General features: G+C 42.0%; 1 protein-coding gene across 5 annotated transcripts in view; it reads left to right on the forward strand.

Moving 5' to 3' along the window:
* LOC110836787 (uncharacterized) overlaps positions 1–25,359 on the forward strand; it is a 648,071-nt gene that overhangs the window by 208,193 nt on the left and 414,519 nt on the right. The window contains exon 1 of one of the 5 annotated variants that reach the window (XM_087340437.1): positions 794–808. The exons of the other annotated variants lie outside the window; for them this stretch is intronic. The gene's annotated coding sequence lies outside the window, so the exon portion shown is untranslated. Of the gene's footprint in view, positions 1–793; positions 809–25,359 lie in introns of those variants that run through there. 5 annotated transcript variants of the gene reach the window in all.

Raw genomic sequence — 25,359 nt, forward strand, 5'->3', positions numbered from 1 at the left:
CACCCGCAAGATCGAGTCTTAAAATGACAAATGCCGGTGCATGTGTACTTGTCACATCCGCTTTGTAGTTTCGCACGGAGGAGAGACAATGGCGGCTGGAGTACGTTGCTGATTGGTGCGCGTATATCTCCATAGGTCACGCATTCTGTACAATAGGAGCCGATTAGATTCAGGGAGTCGTTCCTAGCGCTCAGTCCAGGATCTTTTTTTGCGTTCAAGATAAACAAAACTGTAATCCTCCTTGTAATGCGAAACTTCGTATCGTGAATTACGGAGAGTGGAGGCTTACAGATTTGGGATTCACAGAACGGGATGCTGAGGTGAATGTAGGGCGGGACCAAAGAGCGATGAAGCACTGCATAATTAGAAGCTTCATGATCTGCGCTGTTCGCCAGATGGTGTGTGGGAGATCGAATTAAGAAGGCTGTGATGGAGACTAGCGCCGCCATGTGTGAGAGTGATGAATCTGAAAAAATTGAAGAGGAACGCGTAGATGGAAGCCTAATTATAAATTGATCTTGAAGGAATATCTTGTGTACTGGGTCCATCTGGTTACTCTTTATTTTTAACACCATAGCAAACCAAGTGAATTTGCTAAACTGCCCGTGGTTTAACTAGTCTATTCATAAAACTGTGAAGGAAACAAAGTATAGTCTTTGCATTTATTAATAGGGCGCTGTATTGCGCAAGGCTGTACTTTGTTCCTACTGTGAGTGCGGTCATTAGGGGAATCGATGATAATTATGGTTTGTTTCCTTACAGGTATGTTCACCTGCGACTCGAGGCTGTGTCAAGTGATTAGCAATTGGTAGGTAAATCAACACACCCGGCGACCTGAAAGAGACGCTGGTACGTTTGTGGGCACTCAATTCAATTACGCGTGCAGTGGAAAGATTAGTTGCTTGGAAATAATTTTGGATGTTGTTATTAAACGGCTGGAGATAACATTTTTGTCAAGTGACATGAAAGGGAGAATTGTCCAAACCTTGTTTGAAATGTACAATCAAATCCTCGATATTCAGACACACGTGGAAGGTGAAATAGATTTTAGGAGCCGTACGTTCCAAAGGCTTTGTAGTTAAAACTCACTTTGCCTACTAAGCCTTTTACATTCGCAACTGAACCAACAGTGTGACAGCAGAACGCAAATGTTAAGTTGTATCTTAATGTTATCAACATTCCCGTTTCTTGCGTATGATTTAATCATGCATTTTGTGTCACCTGATGTTGGTCGTTCAGTACATCGAAACATGTAGTAGCCTTGAAGTACATAATAATACAGGGTGAGTACAAAATAACTTTAGACTTTCAAAATGCTACACTAAGGAAAATGTAGCGTACTTAGAACTTTGAACCTACACCAATGAATAAAAATTATAGTAGATTTTTTAAATAAAATCAGTTTACATTTATTGCTGAATTTATGGACACACTGTAGGATTTTACGAAAAAAAATTTCAAAGTGGAGCATTTCTTGTCCTTATCGTTTTCTGTAGCTCAGGGTGTGACGGATGGACTGCTGGCTCTTTGGTGATTCACATGTCGTCATTTTTGCAGAACATGTTACATGGTGTTGCTCCCGTAGCCGTCGGTTTCCATGGTAACAGTACAGTCTGCTTGAACCGAATTTCTCGATTGCTTACGTTACCTGCGCTCGAGTCCTCGACCCAGTGCTCGGGCATGTTCTGTACGCCAGATGATGGGGGCAGATGGCGTGTGAATATTAACAACAAATTTCCGTGTCAGTCAGATCCAGCGTCATAGAAAGTTCAAAACTCTGGGTCTGCCTGGGCAGACGCTTTTTCCGCTGTTAATAAAAGAGAGAGAAGGAAATACAAAACAGGCAACCAAATTGGTTAATTCCCCATTGGAATCAAACTCTCTTAAACAATGGATTTACTAATTGATTGATGACGCACGTATGGTCTGCAACATATCCGCAATCGGAAGTCTGTTTCAAACTTTGCATACGTGCGTGCGTGCGTGCGTGTGTTGTGATGGAGCAGGGCAATGAGATGGGTTGGGAATGTAGCGCGCGTGGGGGATTATACGAAACACACGAAAACGTTATTCAGAAACGTGAAGGGAAAATGCCTCTTCTAAGATCTAGACGTAGATGGCAGTAGAATGATAGAGTGGTTAAGAGGTAATTGGCCGGCTGTTATCAACACGTGCTCTGTAAGGGGCGGGGGAGTTACTTTTAACTTCTCACCAGAGACTAAGTTCTGTGCAAAGGTAAGAACCGTCTAATGTCGTAGAAGTTGACCGACGTTTCAGAGGTACGTACTGCATCCATCATCAGGGCGAAGCATCAAAAGGATCAGTGTTCTCTGAAACGTCGGTCACTTTCCTCGCGACACAGTATCCCAGGAGGCTGTCATCTTCGTACTCGGACGCCTTGAGAATCTGAGATGTTACGTATTTAGTGCTTGTGTCCGAATCGAAAGTTTCAGCCGCTAGCAGACCGAGCACTGGGGGGCAGAAATCGTATTTATTTAGTATTTCGAGTTGTTTTCGATTCCTGCCCATGGGTAGTTAAATATTGAATCGAAGTTAATGAAATATCGTCTTCGGGGTAATCATAATCAAATATTCATTCTGATTCGAATGTGATTGCTTTGCGCTTTTGCATATTTAATTTGACGATCCTTGTGAATCCGTCGTGAACGTGCGCCTGCGACTGGAGACAGCAAGGAAGTGTTCGGCGTGGACGAACCGGCGCATCGCATTGCGTGGCGCAATGTCTGTGTAATGTATGCGATTTTAACGCACAAATAGCATTATTCTGTAATGTTTACTTTTATTATGAACACACACACTCATCGTCTCTCCGCTGGGATTTCGAATGAGCTGAAACTCGGAAAACTGGTGTCGTAAAATGTTGTGAGGACGAACAGCAGGGGTGGCTCATAGTCTATAGAAAACGTTGCTTTCATCAATTTTCATTTTCTCGAAACTGAAGATGGATCCTTCAGAAATGTCGCAAACCTTTCGTATTATTACACATCATCAGAATTAAGGAGAGGGTGCCCCAGTGAAAACCGAACCTCTTCTATGAGTAGAGGACGCGAAATATAGTAAGTGTTTCTTTCCGAGCTCAGATTTGTTGCATTACTCAAGTCTTAAGAGACTCTGTGACTCACAAGTTTGTTTCCATTATACGTGACTGTCAGTTCATGTGCATAATAACATTTTCATTTCCTCTTGATAGGCGTCATAATTGAATTTTATTAAAAATTCCGTCGTCTCTTTATTTACTCCAAGTAAATATGATCATTAACAAAATTTAACGTGATTCATAAAAACACTGTCCTCGTGCTTTGACCGGAAAGTTAAGAACCAAGCTGTTTGATGAGCACGTGATGTTTATTCATCAGATTAAAAAATGTCATTGAGCCTGCGTTTTGAAACCCAAAACGTTATCAACACCTTCTAAAACCAAAAAAACTTTGTCATTGTATTTATTCCTTAGCCATTTTGTATTATGACAACATAGTGTACCGAGATCAATTTTAATATTATCATCCTTTCAAAGCATTGCATTACGTTTCGTGATCATGATATCTACGTCCCCTTCAAATACAATCGCATGTTCCATCTCTTTCAAATTCTTGGCGTGATTTCTCTTATCAATTTAGGTTGAGAATGCGGTGTTTACATGCCTGTAAGCCAGTTCAGATCAAAGCCGTGAAAGGGCATGAGTTCTACTCCGAGCGAAAGTATTTTGATTGTCGGTACAATTAACGAGAATTATTTTGTACGATGTCGCGTTATAACTTGAGAAGCTATAAATCTATTTATTTCGATTAACTTTTAAATTGGAAGACCTTGCTGGTTCCCCCCCCCCCCATCCGCCGTCATGTGTGAAAATCACCTGAAAGTAGCATCCGAAATCTGAATCACATGATACAGTCGGTCACTCCAGAGTGACATCTGGTCTCACGAACAAGGATCGGGTGTTTTTTGCACAACATTTCAGCTGATTCAGAAGGTGAAGATGGCCTCTTCTGCGTTGTTGCGCCGTGTAGTCTGGTAGATGTTTACCGACGTTTCAGAGGTCCTAGCTGCCGCCTTGGTGATGGAGACTTACGGCCGTGAAAACCTTAAATCCTGCTCAGATTCAAGGAAGTCTTGTTGGAAGGAACGTTTTTAATGTCTGGTGCTTTGATCAGAACTGAACCTCTAGTCTGTAGTCCAGAGGAATTAGTCTCTTGAGCGCATCTTGTAATCAAACATAAAGCCATTTGTAAGACTTGAGGTTTTCACAACGGTGAGTATGAAGATTTCTGCCTTCTGGGTTGTTGCGCTGTGTAGTCTGGTCGATGTTTACCAACGTTTCAGAGGTCATACTGCCTCCATCATCAGGGCGATGAGTATGAAGACATCCGTCTTCTGGGTTGTTGCGCTGTGTAGTCTGGTCGATGTTTACCAACGTTTCAGAGGTCATACTGCCTCCATCATCAGGGCGATGAGTATGAAGATATCCGTCTTCTGGGTTGTTGCGCTGTGTAGTCTGGTCGATGTTAACCAACGTTTCAGAGGTCATACTGCCTCCATCATCAGGGCGATGAGTATGAAGATATCCGTCTTCTGGGTTGTTGCGCTGTGTAGTCTGGTCGATGTTTACCAACGTTTCAGAGGTCATACTGCCTCCATCATCAGAGTATGAAGATTTCTGCCTTCTGGGTTGTTGCGCTGTGTAGTCTGGTCGATGTTAACCAACGTTTCAGAGGTCATACTGCCTCCGTCATCAGAGTATGAAGATTTCCGTATTCTGGGTTGTTGCGCTGTGTAGTCTAGTCGATGTTAACCAACGTTTCAGAGGTCATACTGCCTCCGTCATCAGAGTATGAAGATTTCTGCCTTCTGGGTTGTTGCGCTGTGTAGTCTGGTCGATGTTAACCAACGTTTCAGAGGTCATACTGCCTCCGTCATCAGAGTATGAAGATTTCTGCCTTCTGGGTTGTTGCGCTGTGTAGTCTGGTCGATGTTAACCAACGTTTCAGAGGTCATACTGCCTCCGTCATCAGAGTATGAAGATTTCCGTATTCTGGGTTGTTGCGCTGTGTAGTCTAGTCGATGTTAACCAACGTTTCAGAGGTCATACTGCCTCCGTCATCAGAGTATGAAGATTTCTGCCTTCTGGGTTGTTGCGCTGTGTAGTCTGGTCGATGTTAACCAACGTTTCAGAGGTCATACTGCCTCCGTCATCAGGGCGATGAATATTCAGACTACACAGCGCAACAACCGAGAAGACAGACATCTTCACAAAGCCATTTGTTTCTTGCTGCACTTAAACAATTAGTCTGTTAAAGTGAGCCCTGTGTATTTGCCAAGAACATCCAGAACTTCGTGTCGTGTTCTTCCGAAATGTGCGGAAGCAATTAGTTATTGCGTCTCCCACTGCCCCCACAACTCACCTTGCCTTAATTACAAGTAGAAGCTCGCCTTTTGTTCAGCTAGACGTCCATCCAGGTGAAAAATGACCTTCGTTGTCCAGAGGAGCGTCATGACAAGACGGCCACAAACGCTTGAGTCACGGCATCCTCCGTCCTTGTTAATGACCAAGACTAATTGTTCCTGCTTTAAATAGTCCAAGCAATTTGTACCGGGTGAGGGATGTGTTCAGTTGGACGCAACAGCCTCCTTGAAACATTGTGCTCCACTGCGTGGGCGTGTCGGAAATGATGAGGATCTTCAGTAAATATCACGCGTTCTGCACGCACATTCTGGATGATAAGGCGGCTAACATTTTCGTTAACATTGTCCCCCCCCCCCAACTATTGTCTATTTTCAAAACCAAAACGTGAAAAAATTATTACATTTCATTTGTCGCACGCTGTCTGAAAAGGAAACTTACTTGGTTTCCGTTTTTTTTAAAAGAAAAGTCTTTCAGGTCGCCTAAAATCTTCAACGCGTGCCACACGTTGAGAACAACTGTCCAGGGTTTTTAATAATGCGACACGCAGGCCACGCGTTATAACACCGTGAAACAGACGGGTTTTATTACATTGTTCGGACTATAAATAAAAACAACCGATCCGTGAACTTAGTGGAAACACCTCTAATTGTTTTATTCAGCCAACCGCTGGCAGCCGACTGTCACGTTGCTAATTCATACACACACACACACACAAGCTGGAAAGAGCTCTGAGCCGTAAGTGTGCGCTGCGTATTTCGTTTGTTTCCAGCGGTAAACAAATTTAGATTCCCCGTGGATTACGAAAATCATCGCTGCTAGAACAAACATCCAGCCGAGGAACAGCACCGCGCAGTTACGTGCTTCATGAAATTAACCTTCATTTGAAATTGTACGTCATACCTTCGCATTTAACGTGTGTTTGGGTGCACGGAGACTGCTTAAAACGGAGATACGGGCGACTTGAAAGTTTAATACGGATGATTGCATCCAGATAAAAAAAATGTATAGATTTTATCGTTCATGTCCGAATGTCCTCCTTTCCTAAGACAAGTCCAACCGATCTTAGCGTTTCCATTAAAGCGAGAAACATGGATACTTAAATTTCAAACGTCTTATTAAAACTTTGCTGCCTGAAATTTCTCGAAAGTTGTTTAAAAACTCAGTCCCTACCGCAAAGAAAACACGGCGAGCTTAAATTTGAAGCCGGTTTGTTCACGAAACGCTTGAAACACTGTGCGACAAAATACATAATATCAATGAATGTTAACGACTGTGGTATATATAATTACCACTGAGTTTTGAAAGGATTAATGTTTATAGATTTTAAATGTAGAAGACAAAAGAACATACTCTGAACTCCCCAAGACTTTCATCTGCTCTCAATTTCTTCTTAGTGCCTTTCCAAAATAATTTAATTCTGATTTATCTCAATGGATTCATTAGCCGAATTTACTCTCATTGTACGGATTTGTGATTACGAGACGTTGATGTGTTTGTAGGGCCTGCGGTACTTCGTTTCTGTGTCTTTACTCCTGGAACTGCGTAGCGTCTAATTGAGCGTCTGTGCTTTCGCCCCGCGAATTATCATCTGCAGGGGCAGTGACTGACGTGGTTCATCCACTTCTGAGAGCAGAGTTAAGTATGGGAGCGGGGAGAATTTACGCGAACATAGATTTAGTAAAGCTTCAAGAGTAGATACAGGGATAACATTAAGATGGATGTTACAGAAATAGATTTTGTGGATAGGAGGTCATTTGACCTTGCTTAGGATCGTGTACGGTGTTGTCAAGATTTTCAGTTCTGTTGCTGTAAATTTATTTATTTGATATATTAATGTTATCACTTTGTGTATAAACATTGACACGAACTATGACAGTAGTTGCAGCTTCCTTAAATGTATCCTGACTCAGGGAAGGATGTGAAATAACGCGAAGATGAATGAGGCAGGATTAAAATAAATAGGTTAAGTACGACCTCAGGGCACGGCACATTGAGTTACACATTTTAATGCTCCTACATCGTGAATGATTTGTGTTTATAGTGGATACTCATGTTAGTGTTGATCAGTAATTAATGTCTCATAGACCGGAGAAGCTCGTTGTTGCTCGGAAGTACGCTGCTTTATAGACGAAAGTAATCTCTGAGCAAATTTTAAATTGTTTAAAAACCGGATGGCCGCTGTTCGATTCCGGTAACACCACCGTCTTTTTAATATTGTTTTGCGTGTGGTGGTTAGCATTTACGTTAATTTGTCAGTTTCGAGCTCCAGGACATTTTCATGGAATGTCGTGTCCCTGTATTTGTGAGAGAACACAAATTTTGCCAGTCGTAATTTTTATTTATGATTTAAAGTGTCGTAGACAATCACGAGGTGCAAGGCCTATACTTCCTTTTCTCCGTTCTGTGATGTTAATTATCGCATTTCTTTTTAGCTACTCATGCGAACTTGAGTGTGGTTACAGGTTATAAGATTAGTTACAAATCCGGCGTGAGACGTGACTTCATATTTTATAGAAAATTAAACATGACGGCGCCGTGACATTGTCAGTTCACAGCTGGCAACTCGGGGGTGAGGTAGGGTAACTGTTGACCTCTACTAGCGGAAACTTCGTATCACAAAAGACCGCTGACTGCAGACCGTTAACTTTTATGCCCCCCGCTGACCGCCCTGTGGTCAGATACCAACCAGTGTTGTACCTGAAGATATTTGAGAGAAGATATTAACATACGTTTGCGTTAGACAGCTTTTTAAACTAAGATAGATTAAGCAGGGCATTCACCTGACGACGGATCCAATGACCGGGGTTTTATTCTCTTATAGTAGCGAATTATTCTGTCTATTGGCAGTCACATTTGATACTGGGGGGGGGGGGTGTATTTACCAGGGGTTTAAGCGGTCGGAGCGTGAAGATGCCACTCACTTGCATGCAGTAGTAATGCCAGTCTGACGTCATATTCTTCCCTGTCTTTTCTTCGATGAAAATTTCGTACAATATCCTCCTTTCTCGCCCCTTCAAAGCACATTATTTATATTCATATGTTGTAAATAGCGCCCATATTTTATAAGAACTCTTGCTGGGTACAGTTAAAATTACTTACATGAAAACTTCAGGGTTCAGGAAGGAAACGCACACGCTTGACATAAATGACCCGGGAGGTTTCGTACTGGGGCACGTCTTTAGACGGCGATCGTGTAACTTTGTACACAATTAGAATTCAGCTCGAGTGTGCGTATCATGGGGAGTTTGCGGTGTTTGGGGACAGGAGACAGAAGCTGCTTGTTCCCTGTCCTGGCCGCATGTAGAGGGAAAAGTACAGCTCTATGTTATACGGAGGCATAACAGATATCCGATTTGCCTGTCGTGGACGGACGTCAGACGTCGAATAACTTTCAGTGCTCTTACCCATGTCGAATAACACGGTCTGTGTTCAAGCCTGGTCGATTTCGGAGGGGCTGATGGGAAAGAAAAACAAATGGTGTCTCAGTTGTTGTTGTTGAAGATACGAAAATGATTTTTTTTTGGTTCATGTTGGTTCAGAAAGACGGAAGAAAGTTAAGTTCAGACTCAGTTAATTTCTGTTTTTAGTATATAAGAACATTGTGATGGAGTTCTCGAGTTCTGTTTGCCTTTAAATACATTTCTCTCTGGAAAATCTTAGACTAATGTCTGTACCTTCCGTCTAGACTACGTTACCAGTGTCAAAGCAATTGCAAACTCTATCTTATCCTTCCATTTTGTAACAGACAGTGTAAGTTTTCTGGACTTTACTTTCATCACAAACGAGTAGGCCTCCAACAAGCATACGCTCTGATGTGTTTTCCTGGATGGGAAGTTACCTCATTGCAAATTTACAATTCGGTGATCCTAAAATCTGGCAGCTGCTGAGAGGTTTCTGTTGGTGTTGCTAGTGCTCTCAGTGTGCTCCGTGATTTAGCTGCTAACGCACATTCATGAGCACGTTGTGTGTTCTTATCTCGGGCAAACGATAAACTAGGCAGCTTATTGTAGATTTATCACGAACTCCGGAAACACTCGCCTATAAGCGGTGCCACATTCCGTGAGAAACTCACGTTTTTAATAGTATTAAACAAAAATGGCTACCCACTGCGCTCACGGGTCTCTGTTTGCGGCCCTTACGTCACTGACAGACGGCTCATCGCGTCCGACGTCGATGCTTCTACTCAGGATACAGGAGGAGACTTACCACGATCTCTGAGATACGATGTTTGATCAAATGTTTTGTTTTACAGAAAATATTTACTGGCATCTAATAATAAACACTGTTCTCCTTCACCCACTAATAACGTTATGAAAATATACCCAAGAATACACCAAAGTCACTAAAATTTATAATGAATTTAAGCTGTAAGTGGGTTTAAATTACGCGTTCCATAACAACGCTTTGATAATCTTACGTATTGTTTATTTACCTTCATATCATATGATGTAAGACAGAGGAAAGGAAGAAAGAAATTTGTGGTAAAAAGATCATTATTATGAGCTTAAGATTCCTTAGTTTTATGACAATTTACGGTTGTATCTAAGTTACACGCAAAAGAGTGCGTACTGTAGATGGGGTGGGACAGTAGCACGCATACGGACGTGAAAAATTCATCTTCATCTGGCATACATTACAGAAGTCAGCTGATAAATACTGCTTAGGGAAATAATCACTGTTCTTTACGACAGTCATACAAAACTCTTTGCACAGTGCGGACAAAATGTAGAGTTACTATTACATTAGGTGGTGCATATAGTTACCACCTGACGGTTTCATTAATACCCTCACCGAATGGGTTGTCATGATGTCGATAGTTGCCCGTGAAGACGAATTAGTCCTCCAGGCGCTGTATCGTGCTTTAATCACGTGTTTGTAAATGATAAAAAAATAACGCGGACACTGTCAGTTTCGTATAAGCGCCATATTGAGTATTCCGAATCAATCTTAATGTCGCCAACACGGAATGAAGACGAATTATGACGGAGCGGTTCCTGCCCTGGCTTACCCTTGTTTACCTGCAATTAATTCGATTGCGGGGACTTTATGTTCGTAATGTTGGTTATTCTGACTTCGACCCAAGATAAGCAGCGAGTCGTTTAATCTTCCGCGCGAATTTCCTTGTGAACAGACAGCCTGCGTCTTATAAATGAATGGCCAGGCATTTTGTGCGCTCATGCAGGCGTTTCTGAGGGAAGGAGAAAGTTGTCAATCGTTAATTATGGATAGAACGGCGAAGAAAATTAACTGACGAGAAGCCTCATCAATTATTGAAGATGGCTGCCTTCTGGGTTGTAGCGCCGTGTAGTTGGCTAGAACTTTATTTATCGCCCTCATGATGGAGGCAATAAGGACTTCTGAAACGTCAGTAAAATTCTACCAGACTAAACGGCGCTGCAACCCAGGAGACGGCCGGCTTTGGACTGTCTGCCGTGCGAATCTCAAGTCTTACGTCATAATTTATCGTCTTCGCATTGAGTTAAGACTGAGACGGACGAGGTCTGTAGCACATACGAGCGAGATATTTTAGAGCAATCTCTCAAAAGAATAAATCACTTGAGAGACCTAGGGGTATTTGAAATGGGTCTCTGACGAATGTTTATGAAAATGCCGAGTTTTGATCTGATCATTCGATTTCCTTCAAACAGAAGATTTTCCGAACACCCAAGTAGTATTCATGGAAAACCATGACACGGAAAGGAATAGTTGTTTGTTCTTTCAAATGGTTCTGACTTAGTTTAAGCGGTGCGTCGCGTTTAGGCTTAAGTTAAAAATGAAGTGCCGATAATATTATATCAAACCATGACGTATTAGACAAGACAAAAAATAATTAAGGCTGAAAGTTCGTCGTTTATTCACGTCCTGAATAATTGTCGAGGTCGTTACAGGAAGGACATGATGGGCTGGGCATGTAGTTCGAATCGAAGAGAAAGCGAGGCGCGTAGCTCTTTTCGACATCGGTAGGGATGCATCTCAGTTGGTGTTCGCTTGGCAGACAGAGATTAAAGGGGAGGATAATACTAAAATCGAACGCTCTATCGAGTTTTATGTCTCTCTTTCCAGTTGTGAGTTAATGATTGAAGTGGCGTGCGAGATAGTTAATCGGGTGTTAATTGCACTTAAACAGAAGAGCCGAACGCTTGACTGTGTAAGCTTCTAACCACGCATCAAAACAAAATTTATGTGCTAGTTAATTGTATGTTCTTGGGGAGGAAAATGTTGTAGCATGCGTCAGTGCGTGAGTGTGCTCTCCTTCCAGCAGCAACACGCGACGTTTTCTCCTGTGTTCGACGCCAAGAGACGGAACCAGGCGAGGACGTGGCCGGCTACACCGCCGCCCCTGTGAGCAATAAATTAAATTAACAACTTTTCCTACGAAGTTTAAGCTTGTTAAAATCTTATCGGTAATCCGCAGTTTTCTATTACGGCACGGAGAACCGCCGACGAAAAAGTCCCTTGCCGCTCGAAACTTTAAACTCTCGCCCGGTTACTCACAAACGATGTGATTGAGAGTTGACTCAGTGAATGGCTTTGTGGCTGGAGACAGTCTCCGAAACGTCGGAGTTCATTTACGGATCGACTTTTAATTCTAGTTACCGAAAGCTAAGAAGTTGTTGAGTAAAGATTTACATTGAAGATGAGGCAGCTTTCTCCCTTTATCAACCTCCCTTTATCGTCCCGAAGACCGGCTACCCTGACCGGATGTTCGCTGTCTTCCTCCGTGCCTCCAGACAAATGCCCGGAAAACACGTCACTTCCTTCCGTATCTATCAAATTTGTTAATAATTATGACTCAACGCGAAACGCAATGTGAGATGTTGTAAGCGCCGATAAGTGAATCATGAATGAATGAACTCGAAGGAAGGGGAGGAAACAGGAAGGTGATCGAAGGGGCAGGTCTGTCTGTGGCCTCGTGTTCGTTGTGCGTTACCGAAGTTGTGATTTGAATAACATGGGGCTCGCTGCTGGTATTCATGATTCACAAGGCACGACCTTGTTCATCCACTTGACTTCGGACAATTTTTATCGTCGTCTCAGACTTTATGCAAATCCTATGAAGTAAGTTCAGAATTAGTTCCGTTTACTCAGAAGCTGATTTATGCATTACGTCTGTTATAGAACACGACTGCTAGCATTTAAACTCCGTGAAGCCGGACGGATATCCTACAGGCCAGGAACACGCGGACGAATACAAGCCGGTTCTTAAAGCGGATGAAGCGAAATTATTACCTCAGTATCTGAAAGTCTGAACATTTATGAGATTACACATGAAGCTCAGTTGCGACTTTCGTGTGTGTTTTGTTCTCCTCGTGCTGTCACTGAGATTATACTTATTGTTACCTGGACTCCATTATTTTTTGGCTGAAAATGTCGACTGAAGTCCGTACTTAATCGTACAACTATAACATTTCAAGATAGCTGGAAAATCAAAATAGGTATGTGAGTATTGAGCAGAGTGTAATTGATGTTCTTGGAACAGAGATTACGTACACTTCAACTCCGACTTCTCACCTGTCGTTGCTTTGAATTGAGTCATCCTCAGGCGCCAGCCGTGGTCGCCGAGGTGTTAATTAAGACATGCGAGATGTGCGGAACACATACACGTGTGTGTGTGTGTGTGTACACAGGATAAATGCTCAGTGCCTCCGAATGGTTCATGTACGCACAACGTATTAAGGCTTCGACCGGGATGTTCTTTTGTTAAATCTTATGTGGTACCGCCTGATTCGACTTCTAATGGTTAAGTGAAGTGTTTTCTTCGCGGTACGGTCTGGATTCGTAAATATTATGAAGACGAGCTTCGGCTTCAAAGGGTTAACCAGCTGATTTTCGTAATGGTGAGGTGTAGTGTTTTCTTCGCGGTACGGACTGAATTCATAAATAATATTCAGACGATCTTCGGCTTCAAAGGGTTAAAGTCTCTTGGGCTGGTGTGGAAAATATCGCCACCGCGATGTACGTTGTGCATTAGCCAACTAACAGCCAGTCGCTGGTTTGTTTGTATACAGCCTTTGTAAAGAGATTTAATGGAGTACAGTCACGTGCAGAAATTAGGGCATGGAATAAGGAATATGATGAAGACACGTGCTGCAGTACGAAATAAGGACTGATGTTTTCGAGTAAGAGTGTATAACGGTTGTAGTGCGGGGCTGCATAACGAGAATTCGAAGGCGTTGAACATTCGCCCTATTTTATGTGTGTGTAAGCTTTGTATGTACATGCACACATAAATGTAATGTTGGTTTCATGAGCTAGTTAACGTGTGTTATTGACACAACCTGATACTGAATATCTGGTGAGCTTGGTTTCGACTCCCTGCTGAGGCACTGTAGTTCGTGTCTACTTCGCCCGACCAGGTCTCTGGTTCAGTAGACAAGCAGTGACCAGCCAACCCATTCCATGTTCAGTGTCTTCATGTAACTGACCTCTGACACCCAACGATTTGCTGACATTCATGTGCGACGGTTACCGTCCGTGATTCGCTGTCTGAAAAAACTCGGTTTGATTTCCTCGACTTATCTCCCCGACTGTATCTGCCTTGTTACCTTTAAGTATTCCTCCACATCTTTCAAAGGTTCTGCACCGCTTATACAAAAGCCCATCATCCTGACGCAGACTAAACGCCCCCGGACTCGCAACCTGCAGTCCTGGCATCGTTTGTACTGTCAAGGTCCCGTCTACTTGGCCTTCCCTTATATGAGTCTGGGAGTGGAAATTGAGTGACGTCAGTGTGGGATCAGAGGAGTGAGATGAAGTTGCAATGCGTTCGAATCTAACAGCGAAAACCTAGAGACAGGAATCGTTTGCTGTTATAGCCTGGAACTTCAAGATGATTCACCAATGATTAACTGATAAAGTTATGGAACTTAGTGGTCGCGGTCTGTTTAATTGCAGTTACGGAATTTATTTGGTGGTGGTGATAAATCGGGAAGAGCGTGGAATGGAGAAAAAGCCATTCATTTAGATAATTGCCTGAGTGGTGACTAGGGAAAACTACGAAGGGCAATGGCAGCCATGTTAGCCGGCATCCGAGTCAATACTTAAACCCCGTACGAACGGAAAATGAAGTCACAGTGACGAGAAGTTCTGCCGCAAACTGCCCCTGAGTAGTTACGTGTAATTAATTGCCTCAAAATAAAGACTTTCATCAACTTTTGTTTTGTAAAATAGTGAAATTATGTCTAACCACGAAAACTGTTCTAAATCACTCGTAATGTCCTTTGATCTCATCCGTGAGAAATCTGACACAAAGTGAATTTATAATGATGTTTTAACATCTGGATATCTTGCGATAATTGCGTCATTGATTACTTTGGAACCTAACAACTTCTGTAGTGTATAAATACAATAAAGATAGTTCCCTTCTTTAGTTGAAGTCGAAGGTTCATTATCATTCTCAGCAGCTTGGTACCGTCTTGAACCAACTGAATCCACCCCCAGATATTCACATCCACATTACCAATGAATAATTTAAACATTTTGGCAAACCAATACACGGTCTGGATTCTCTTTCGTACTTATTAAACTCTGCTCTCTTTAGGATGGAATATGAAATCAAGTAATGAGTCGATATTACAGCTGACAGCTGCAGTGTATAGTCTCACGGGGGAGTTGGCGAATCAGTAACAACTCTCATTCCAGAGGTACCCGCTTCGAAACAAATTCGATGACCCACAATATCTATCTCGACTTTTCCGCCCCTCCTACAAAATACTGGTATAAATATCTCCTTGATGCAGAACCCTTCTTTAGAAAGCGAAACAACTCATCTGAACAAGAACGGCCCTACTGTTTATGGAAAACAATTCTCAGTTACCGCGATCATAACATCCCCACCCTGAGACTATTTTCTCAGCCATTTTAATTCAGTTTACATTGTCTCGCATTATTTTGTTTAAGACCAATCTTAATGCTCCCTCGTCTACACCAACTTTTCTAAAGGACGTTTCCGTCCTCTTATATTTTTACCTTCCCGTCTCGTTCTGTCCGTCCTCGTACTCTTATTATAAGTCTGACGGCCATGTATGCATGGGCAAGCTTCATCTGTCCTCCTCTGCCTGAGGCGCTGATACGATATTTCTGTTCAGTGATTTTGCTGGCACCCGAAAACTGTCCGCGGCTTCCTTCCTCTACATTTGTTTCAATTCTGTGTCTTCCATCATCAGATCAGTTCTCTGTATCATCTTCAGCAGACGAGAAAAATCACGTGATGCCAAATTCTGTCGCGATCCTTTAGTAGAGAACCCTCCGTCTGAGCTCAGGAAACACTTGCCATTCCTCAGAATTACACTGGCTTACATCACTGATTCTTATGTAAGTAGTTAAATCCTTGTTTGGGTGAACGTGTAATCTGTGTCAGATTTCATTTGTACAGGCGAAATAATTGCATCCCTTCAATCTTGCTCTAGTAAATTCACAGAGTCTTAAACTTTTGCGTTTCGAGCGGGGAAAGTTGTCGCCATTTTAATGGCGTAGCATAAACTGCTGGAATGGGTTTTACGACTTCGAGACAATCTTATCCGGATGAAAGCCAGCTGAAGAGGGATATCTGTTACTTCCGCTTGCGGGCTCTTTCGCGCGCTCACTTGACGCATTGTCGACGCGCTCAGTTACAATTATCTTGGCGGAATCCCTAATTACAGAGCGTTCGCCGACATGATTGTCTCATCCTTGGACCTGGAATACGAAACTGAAAGAATTTCAAGTGTCTGTATGTCTGTCGCCTTCTCGTTCCTCGACTTTTCTGAGGGCGAGGCGACTCCTGGCTCAGACGTTCAACTGTTCACCCGACCGTCTGAACGTTTCACGCCCGTCAAACTACAAACCCACCCATTCACCCCCCGCGTTCACTCATTCGTTACCTTGTACGGATGTGTGTCTCGTTATTGACGCATGAAGAATCATAATTTGAAAATGGCTGCCTTCGGCGATGATCGCCCTGATGATGGAGGCGGTAACAGCCTGTGAAACGTCGCTAAGTATCTGCTAGACTTAAAGAAGGCTTGTTACCTTCAGAGTAGGATATGAGATTCTCATGACGCTAAGACCAAGCCTTCCGTCATTCTGTAGTTATGGGGCCGCCTTCTGCTTTGACCATTTATACGAGAAATATAAGCTTACTCAATGCGTCTTAATACAGTTGGATTAAGTCCATACTCAGGCTTTTAAACTTTATTTTAGCTCAGGCATGTCTCAGAGACAAAGAAACACATCTTTAAAGTCACATTGATCGAAATTTAGTAAAAATAGCTTATATTACCACAAAATCGCCAATTATAATGACATTTCATGTGATAGAGTAATTGATTTTAATGGCCACGAATCACGATTTTTTTTATTTCAGTTTTTGGACAACATCGCGATTAGATATTTAGGATCTGTACATATATTACGCATGGGAAGGCAAGGGTTTTATATTTTAGATGTTGGCAGGAAATATCAATAAAGATAACTCGTTGGAATATCAATGGAGAGATAAGGTACAACGATATCGTATCGTACAATATGTTATAATAAAATCGATCTTAAGGAAACGGGTTACGAATTGTAATGGATTAGTTTATATTATGGTTCAGTGGACTGTTTGTGTTATTGGGATTCAATACCAGCGGGAAAGTTCATTTATAACTAAAGAATATTGATTGTCCAAAGAAAGCCCTGATCTCCTTTGACAAATTCGTTTTGTTTGTTACACTTTATTCCTTTCGGTCTGTCTGTCTGTCTGTCTGTTTCTTTCGATTTATCAGTTGGCTTGTCTACCAATTTTCGTTTCATAAAATTTTATCGGGGGAATAACCGCAGATTTACAAGCAGATTGAACGTTCACTAAATCCGACCTCTACTTGTGATTCCCTAATACGTATGCATCCCGTCGCACTTCAGGGCGTCCTCTGTTCCCCGTATAAAATCCCGCATTGCCGTCAGAGCAGAGTGTGGTCTCTGGTCCCAACATAAATCCATTCACACTGCCAGCAGGTCGGTAAGCCCATCCAAGTAGTCTACAGCCTTTGCAGATTCGCTTCAATAAAGATCCTCCGCGGGTTTACTCGACTCAAAATTAAACTCTCATAAACTTGCTTAAAGAAGTTTCCCGAGTCGGACGTAATTTACTTAAAAGTAAACGGAAACCTAGGCCATACACAAATCAGAAAAGGAAATACAATTTCGGCGCCTTATTGTGATTGAAAAGCAGCGTGGAGGCTTTTGTTTGGTACAGAGCGCAGAATTATAAACAAAACACGAGCGGAAAATTAAGATCGCTCCTATTCTGAGTTGTTGCGCGGTGTAGATCTCCCTGGTGATGGAGGCAGCAGGGACCTCTGAAACGTCGGTGAGCGTCTACCTGACTACACGGCGGAATAACCCAGAAGACATCTTCAGACTCACCGCCTTGGTAACCTGAAATCCTACATCAGAGCGGAAAATGCTTGTTTCTCCTAACTGATAAATTCTGTTTCTTAATGAGTGAGTTTTCAGGTTATCACAGCGGCTAGCATGAAGATGATGAGTGTTTTGGGATATTGCTGTTTGTAGTCCGGGAGATATTGACTGGATGTCACGTGTTCTAACTTTAATTTCCCCTTAATTTTCGCTGCCAAACTGAAACCTACTTAAATACTTAGTACGTCCGCCATTTTAAAACAGTTTGCCTTAAGGACAGTTACATTTTTGAAAGTTTCTTACCATACAAATTTTTTCGATCCCATTCTACGTGAATTTATGGATTAATAAATTCTCGTATTTGTTCTACAGCTCATGGTATCATTTTTTTTTTGTTTAATAACAATAATCATATATGGCGAAGTGTTCGCATTATGAAGCTCTGTATTGTGTGATTTTCTCCAGGCTCCTGTCGTCTCTGTCCTGAATCCAAATATTCGTCTCAGTTTCCTCTTCTGAGGCACTCCCAATCTTTGTTATGAATTTCAACACGTTCCTAATTCGCAGTTGGCGGCTTTCATATGAATTTGCATTTGTATCACTCTTAATTCCTAAAGGCTGTTTACGAGTTTCAAACATCGTTATTGTTTACAAAAACGACACAAGTCTCCGATTTACGCCCACGCCCTCGTGTGGTTTGACAGAGTTGACAGTTGGTTTAGCAATTAAATTCCCTCCTTGTCAGACTTTTCTGCACAATGCCAGGAATTCACAAGTATGCGATATGCAACGCACATTTTATGGAATTAATGAAAACAGGAATTTTGTTCAAACCATCATTTAAAAAGCCACGTCATCATTTGTTCTGCCGTTCTTAGCTTGAAACATGTGTGTATTAATCAGTTCTCTTACGGTTACGTGTCATACCTTGGTTAATAAATTAACCGTAGAATAAATATACAAACTGCAACAAATGTCGGTGTTGCCATGGTAACAGGAGTGTCCTTAACATTTTTATTTGGAAAACGCGGACGTCGCCAGAGTTATTTTAGAAAATTTTAGAAAATTTATTTAAGTTGTATTAATATAATGTACACTCGTTAATGCACGGAATAATTTTTACACATAGGTAATGCATTGTTTTGTAATCGCAAATTAAATACTCTCACTTAGGTTAATTTCGCGCGAATGAAAATGTAAACTAATGTCTTCTGTCTGTGGCCCTGTCACTCTTGAACTCTGTAGTGTGAGAAATGAATGGAGCGAAGAAATCCATTAACGACGGAAGAACACATTTTCCAGATGAGTTATTTTGCAGTTTTATCCTCCGGTGATCTCTGCTCCCATTTTTCGTTGTAAATGTATAGCCTTCAGTGCTACCAACAGTACAGATACTACACTATTTCCTCGTGGGTCTAGTTTCTACACACACAGGAAACACGAGAAATATAATCTGAAAGCAGGAGACTAATTGAAAAATATAATAATAGATGGAAGGATGACATTAAGCTGTATCTATATGTACCTCCTACTTTAACGATTCGTAATTCGGCGTTTTAAAAACAGGGTGTTCTTGTGGCTTTCACGAGTACGCAGCGATTATTTCCTTAAACAAGATTAACCAATCGATGTCTGTAATTGTGAAGTGTAGTGTTTTCTTCGCGGTACGGCCTGAATTCTTAAATATTATTTAAAAAAGGGTTAAAATTGATGCTGATCATTTACCCCATCTGGTGTCGAGGTTAAGAATGAGTAGGAGCTATACCGTCTCTTCCCCCAAACGCCTACATGGCGTATAGCGGGACAGCATTTTTTTTTTTTTCAATTTTGTTTACCGACATTGAAACTCGCGTATGGGACTAGTCAGTAAGTTTTTCGAAACACCAGATTTGTGTCTGGAGTATTAGATTACTGCCTTCAAAATGTCAGTATGAGGGCTTCGAAAGTCTCGACCAAGTATTTAGCATTCTTCGTATTTGGGAGGTTCCTGGTTCTGGTCTCGTCACAGATTAGGGCTGTCCAGACTGAGGCTTTTTGTGGTTTTTCAAATCCTCCCAGGGACGCAATGACCGTTTCCTTCCATATCCTGTTCAATTTTTTTATCCGACGTTATATCTTGTAGTCTGAGCAAACAACAAACAAACAAACAAACGTGTATGCGGAACAAAGTCTAGATAGTGAATAATTTTAAGGTAATCCACCATCGTCAGAATCCTTTAGAACTGAATTAACATAAAACTGATTTGAAAAATACGTGGACTGCTTTTGATTCTTGTGGAGTCCAGCAGATGAACAAAATGTCGCCGTTCAGTCGCTGAAGGAGGCCTCAGGAAGCTCCTCGCCATGGCGACAAGGCACGTGTAATGTTGGTACACGTAGTTCGTTTCATTGTTTGACCGTGTTCCACACCCCCTGAATACAAGGTATTTAACGTTAAATCCGAGATTATCCACCGAACTGTCTGGTTCCCATAATGAAGATTAAAGGGCACAATTTTCCACTTCCCTGAAAGCTTTCCTCCCAAAATTTGCATAAAACGACTGTTAGAGGATTTGCCATTAAAAGAGCAGACACGTGGTCGGATTATTCAGCAAATTCTTGTCGAAACGAAAGACGTCTTGTGCATTACAAAGAATTCATAGCGAGATGTCTAATTTTTAATGGGCTTCTAGCAAGTTTCGAAAAGCGGCCTCAAACGAAAATATTAGAAGAAACATTGAATATTTTACCTGCGTTCGTATCACAGCTTTCATTTGTATAGATTCTGTAGCAAAATGAAACGGCACAGACGAGGAACATTGTTTTGAGATGATCCAACGTATCGAAATTTTGAAACGAAGTGGACTCTGGTACATTCTGTATTCGTATACGACATACAGGATGTTTCAAAATTCTATCGCAAATTATAGGGCGACTGTATGTGTGAACCACACTTACTGACACCAGAGAGCAAATTTTGTTGCAACATGCAAATCCTCGCTCATTTCGCATTTCTGATAACTGATATTGGATTATTATAAACCGTGAAATTTTATCTTGTATAACTTTTATCGGAAGAATTTCCACACCTTTTTCATTGGACCTTTTATAGTGATGTCCTAAATGTATATCATTTTTTCACGTAACTTAGGAACATCCTGTATAATATTCCTCTTTACTGAACGATGTGTTACTTTCTCAGTTCACTTGCAAAGCTGACATCACTTAATATAGCTCTTGGAAAACATCGTGGAGCGAATTGGTGGCGGTAAACACGACGAAGCTCGGACTGAAGGGGGCATTAGGATCGGTTGTTGAGTGACGTTCTGAAAACACGCGGGGCTGAGAGAAATGAAACAAGAAGGCGAAACACCTAAGATTAAATGATAAGTAGCTTTATGTTTATTATATTGCGATCGTTGTATTGCAACGTTTATTTAAGCAATGAGATGCATGAATTTCAGTCCAAAGAGGCGACTACGCAGATTTGATTATGGCGTCCCAGGTCATGGTTCGGATTATTTGGCGCGTAACTGATCCTGATTCATGTAACATTAAACATATGTAAAAGTTATCAGGATATTTTCAAATATTTCTTTAATTAATCTACGAGCTTTGCCTTCTGGTTTCCAGCTTTCCAAACCGCTTGTTACATGACTTTTTGAGCGCGTGACATCTGTCGAGTGGGATTCGAACCCACAACACTTTTGTTCAGGAGCCATGCTCTGGATATCAGCGGAATTATAATTTTAATATGTATATATACATCACTTGATGATATGTTGGAAGAAATTACGGACCAGGTAAAGATGTAAAATAAGTACATTTTGCCATCGCTTTGACGGGCCAACGGTTCATTACAGATTCACACGTAGACCTGTCACACAATTGTTTATTTTTCAGTGGAACGCAAAAGAAAACAGAGAAAACTCTGCCTTTATCTCCGGCTTGGGCTGGTCTGCGCGTATTCAGTGTTTAATTAAAAATTACAAGGATCCTCCCGTCCTCCAGATACTTCCGTTAGCTAATTAAACCAGGTTCGCTGTTTTCGAGGAGATAAGTTATTAAATTACGTCGCTGACTCCTGTATCCCAGTCATTCATCTTTCAACACCTTTCTTCAATAACGCTTGAGCTGTACGAGCTGTGTGTACTTTGGTCTGTATGTAACTTGCTAGAAATACGGCGTTATCTTCCGTGCATCCTGTGTTATTGGTATAATAATTTATTCTTACACTATCGTAACGAGGTGTCGTAGTCTCAGTTGAAGGTACCACATGGATAGAAAATTTACAGTTAAACGTCGCACTCAAACTGCTTATATGAGCCGCTGGATAGCGAAGAGCCGACTAAGTAAACACGCTTTTAAACTTGTTTACTTTATCCGGCTCAAAACCACAAGCAGTAAAGCGTTTCCTGTGAATCAGACTAGCAAAGTATTTAAACTACTCACCCACGTGTCTTCTGGATAAGTATTTATGAAATTGCTTGTTGAAAAGTGTGTGAACGGGAGACAGGTTTGTGGGTTCCCAAAATATTGTTTGGGAGATGTCTGTGGTGATATCAGATTAAAGTTAAAGGCGGCTCTTTGTACTGAAGGTAAGAAAGAGGTTGAAACCCTTCGACCCTTCAACTGCTCTCCTACCGAACTTCGTCAGTTGAAAGCGCTGGCCGATATCGGCCCTTTCCAGTCGATGTGACCACTGTAGGATGAACCCTCGGCTTGTAGCTCTGAGGCGTCTCTCTGACATGTTCTATAAACCTCAATTTTCTCACGGTTGCTGGGATTTGTAAGTTTTCCTCGATTTCTTTACCTCATTTCCGATCTAAAACCCGCAACCGCGTCTCGGCTGCTTCTGGCCTTAGTTCGTCTCTTCTCAGGGTCCAGCTGTCACTGTCGTGTCCGTGATTCTCAATTGATGAAGCAGCTTCAACAGCACTTTTTACGTATTTTATATACTTTACTCTATCTAAGTGAAGATTTCCGTCTTCTGGGTTGTTGCGCTGTGTAGTCTGGTCGATGTTTACAAACTTTTCAGAGGTCATACTGCCTCCCTCATCAGGGCGATGAGTATGAAGATTTCCGTCTTCTGGGTTGTAGAGTCGTGTAGACTGGTAGAAGTTTACCAACGTTTCGGAGGTCATACTGCCTCCGTCATCAGGGCTATGAATGTGATCGCCCTGATGACGGAGGCAGTATGACCTCTGAAACGTTGGTTAACATCGACCAGACTACACAGCGCAACAACCCAGAAGACACAAATCTTCATACTCATCGCCCTGATGATGGAGGCAGTATGACCTCTGAAACGTTGGTTAACATCGACCAGACTACACAGCGTAACAACCCAGAAGACAGAAATCTTCATACTCATCGCCCTGATGATGGAGGCAGTATGACCTCTGAAACGTTGGTTAACATCGACCAGACTACACAGCGTAACAACCCAGAAGACAGAAATCTTCATACTCATCGCCCTGATGATGGAGGCAGTATGACCTCTGAAACGTTGGTAAACATCGACCAGACTACACAGCGCAACAACCCAGAAGACGGATATCTTCATACCCATCGCTGTGATAACCTCAAATCTTACTCTAAGTACTTTATCTCGAGCAAATGCCGTCATTTTCGCTTTATGTGAAGAGACGTTCAAACTATATTTCCCTGCGATCCTCTTGATTAATGGAGAACGTCTTGTGATTCGTCTTAGTTTCGACAATTATTCTGACCGTCGGTAAAGAGGAAGGCTCCATCCACAGTCAAGTGCGTCGTTAGTATGTCAAATCAATTGCGGGCAATTTCTTCTAAGTAAAGACTGAATAAAACGGGGGAATTGTTTCTGTTGTCATGTTGCCAACACTGATCGTTACGAAATTGCGGGAAAGTTCTGATGATGGCGACTCAGGTAGCAAGAAACGCAAAATAGTGAGCAGTGAAGTCTTGCGATCGTGAAACGAATGCACCCGTAAAACTTTTGTACTTACAGTGCGATCTGCAAAGATAATGCAACAAATTATATTTCTGTTCAACATAAAAGCGTGATTCTTGTCAGCTTTGAAGGGTCACAGAACGCGTTTGAACCTCTGAATATTCTTGTTCCATGCACAAGTGGCCCACCCTTCCTTGTTAACGAAAGCCTAGTCTGTTTTTGGGATATAACTTTCAGTTTCCACGTGGGTTTGTGGATATTTTAATGTCTAAAAGAGAGTCTTAGTGGTTCTACGTTTTGTTTCCGGGTACAGCCTCCTTCAGTGATACCACATCTTCTATCCAGATCGCTAGCTATCACAGCATGATAACTTTTGTTTACATTTTCGCAGAACTCGTTCGTGAAATATTATAATTTTACAAGTCTCCTTCTCTCCTTTGCTTTTGGAGATACGCACTGACAGACATCTGCCCTCTTTAAGCCTCAGAACAAGAATTAATTAACTTAAAATGTATAAGAATGAACTGTGATAGATATGCAAATATTCTGTACCAATATGGCTTCTCCAGTAGAAATCCACCCCCCCTGGAGCTTCTCTGTAGTATGGAGTCAGACTTTTACATTGGAACTCACTCAACCTTATTTTCTGTTTTAAACAAAATTTTATACAGTGCACGTGTGAATTTCAAAATAAGGTCTTTTCTAACGCTGAGAGATTAGTGACGCTTTAACAGATTATTTGTGTGTCGTATCCGGAACATGAAGGTAGCAACAGTCCGCCCCGTGGCTCGTAGCCGTCAGACAGCCGTCCGTTGTTGTTAGCTTGTGCTGGACACGTGAACAAGTCGGCCGAACACTTTCGCAGAATTATACGGGCAGTCTGTAACACGGCGTGTTCCATTTAAAACACGGCCATAACTATACGCCAACATTTGTAAGCGTTGTTGACATCCATGTAACAATACAAAATATTTCTTCTCTTGTAAGGATTTGCCTGCCACGTTCTTGAAGCCACACAAACGCTTCTTCTCTCCCGACATTATTTCGCCATTCGGTGTAATGTTGAAGCAGATGATTTCACTGCGTTCTGCTCGTGAACGGACCATGCTCGCGGCAAAGGGTGGCCTGAACTGGGATATTAGATTTTTCACGGCAACGCCTGATACCTGTTTTGTGAGGACACAGTCCTGGCGACGTCGTGTTCCGCATTTCTACAGGAAGGGACCGACTTCGATAATAACAAGCTTCCAGAGAAATTGATAGGACCTCGTTCTCTGGCCTCACTCCACTTGATTTTATCTTTTGGTGGCACATCAAGGATCCTGTGTTCGTGCCTCACCATTGACTGCCACTTCGATGGATGCTGCTTGGAGGACAAGCGATGTAGTGGCCGGGATCGGTTATGGAAGGCTCTTTTCTGGTAGAGACTTCGCAGAAACCACGATGGATCTTTCTGGTGGTATTTGGACCTAGGTTTTTTTATGTAGGCTTTTGCAAAGGAAGATTACCACCGACCACGTTGTGATGGTCATTTAATTAATTAATTAATTAATTAATTAATTCCTGCGGACTCATATATTTCCCCGATGACTGTCAGGAGTCAGAGTGACAGGAGAATAAAACTTCCAAGCATTTTGCGTCTGGG

Source organism: Zootermopsis nevadensis, unplaced genomic scaffold, assembly GCF_977971745.1.
Source record: "Zootermopsis nevadensis isolate Lab colony 2312 unplaced genomic scaffold, Znev_1.0 Znev_ptg000061l, whole genome shotgun sequence".
NCBI classification, from domain to species: domain Eukaryota; kingdom Metazoa; phylum Arthropoda; class Insecta; order Blattodea; family Termopsidae; genus Zootermopsis; species Zootermopsis nevadensis.